Genomic DNA, 2,376 nt, shown 5'->3' with positions numbered 1-2,376 from the left:
AGGTAGTTTTTCCCTCTAAAAAATCTTTGAATTTCCTAGCTCATTTAATGAATGGATTTCCCTCTAAGAATTTCGCACGTTTTCAAAGTTACCTCTTCTTCCATCTTCTTACGTTTTTAAGGTTATCTCTTCTTTCATCTACATTTGCACTTGTGTTTGCTTCCATGGCAACCACACATCCTAGGCACCCATGCTCCTCTATTAGAGCTATTACAGTATACAACACCTTTGATATGGATGATCAAATGTGGATTCCTATCACCATCTCTATTGGTAGTTGGGTTATGTTTTGCACGAGGAAGAGAAAAAATGCAACAGATAAGTTCATCGATACTCACAGAGGCAAATCTAAAGCTTTCAAGCTATTTAACATAGGTAGGAGCATTAAGGAAGTCCTTATACAGCATGCCTACATGCACCAAAAACTACCTTTACAACGTTTGGCATGCCACTCCATAGACCAAACTATAAGTGAATGTTTTTTTTGGAAGGGTTTTGCATTATGTTTATGTAAAGTGTTTCATTTTTTTATTTACACTTATCTTGTAATTCTTTGTACATATATATATCCTTCAAACATGGTAGACTGGCAACCTACACATAGTATAGTCAAAATGGCGATGAAGTGGAAGCTTGCATTTGTTGGGGAGGGAAAAATTGGGTTTGTTGTGTTTCTTCCATCTCTTATGTTTCTCCGATTTACACTGTTTTCTCTTTAGACCCTTCAGCTTCCAAAAGATTGATTACTACCCTGTTAATGGTGGTTGCTGATTCAGTGATGGCCATGGTGGAAGCAAGATGAATGCAACTGGACATGAGGAGGGAAAAATTGGGTTTGTTGTGTTTTCGTTTGTTACGTTTCTCTGATTTACACTATTTGCTCTTTAGACCCTTCAACATCCAAAAGATCGATTACTACCTTGTCTCATTGGTGGTTGCCGATTCGGTGATGGCCATGGTGGAAGCAGGATGAATGCAATTGGACATGAGGAGGCCGATTCAGTGATGGTCGTGGGGTGAAGGCAGGATGAACGCAAGTGGTCATGAGGAGGCCGATCCTCAATATTGTTTATGAAGTTCTCAATCGTCTCAGCACTAAACAAGCACAAATCCAAATCTATGTGGCCTGACAACAATGGATTCTAGATGAATGTGATAAATCAGATATGTACCATCATTTCCAAGAAGAAGAAACACATATTGTAAGTGATTAAATTCTAGTTCAAACTACAAAGTATACAAGACATAAATATGAGAAGTAAGGGAAGGAAAAAAGACATAAATATATAAAGTAAATCAATATCACTATACTAAGATTGCATATCACTTACTGTTGATAATATGCCATTAGGAGGATCTAAACTATGTCAAAATTAATGGAGCTAAACCACATGTATACATCCACGAGGGAAGTTTGTTGCTGTGAAGTCGAAATAACCGAGAGGAGGGAATCTACAATATAAACTTTCTCTTGAACCTATGAGGGAGATTTGATAAAACCAGGCTGCATAGTAAAATAACATTATATCAATCACTTTAAGCAAACAAAATACTTTAGAATTAAGATGATGATAAGGATTTAGCAAACCTTAGAGAGCAGCCCACCAAAACTTTGTATTTGACCTCTTTGTGTGCAGATCCGATAGAATCCACATCTCCTCTATGTCGAAAGGAAAGTGTTGTGGATTGTTTCATATCAAAAATTTGACATAAAAGGAGGAACCCAAGATACACAGTGATTTAACATCATTATGATGATGAAAGGCATCTTCAATAGCAGCATCCCTCCTCCGTCTCTCTTCTAGCTCCTGGTGCCTAGCTTGGAGCTCTTGATCCCTAGCTTGGTTGCATCTAGCTTGTGAATTGACCCATGTGCCATGAGAATGGGTGACATCTGTCACATTTATGACCATAACTTTTCCCCTCAAAGGGGGGATTTCAAGAATGTCTTTCATCTTTGTGTTAGAAAGAAGCATAGGCTCAAGAGTCTTGTCATATCGAAATCCAACAAGCGGAAGGGAGTTGATATCCCTCGACATCACTCTGACTCTGTGCACATGGGCAAAAAGGACATAACTATCCTGAATCGATAAGAAAGTCCTCCACAGCCTCTTGTAGGCAACCTATGGTAGAAGCCTGCCAATGGATATGGAACTTACAAGGAGTTTGAAAGGAATCCTTCGGATGGTGCTTTACGGGTGTCTCTAAACCCTTCTCGTCTCACGGATCGATATTGCTCGTATCTCCACTTCCTCATTGCCAAGAGTGCAAACATACTCTTCCTCCTATAGGAGAAGCTTTGTTAGCTTTTGAAGATTTTTTCCCTACTTTAGGATCATCGTCCGATGAGAGACTTCTTGTGGTATGTTTCATACA

This window comes from Cibotium barometz, chromosome 46 (genome assembly GCF_041138505.1).
Source record: "Cibotium barometz isolate CiBa-2024 chromosome 46, ASM4113850v1, whole genome shotgun sequence".
Classification (NCBI taxonomy): domain Eukaryota; kingdom Viridiplantae; phylum Streptophyta; class Polypodiopsida; order Cyatheales; family Cibotiaceae; genus Cibotium; species Cibotium barometz.
The sequence above is the reverse complement of the archived record's forward strand: the minus strand, read 5'-3'. Positions refer to the sequence as shown.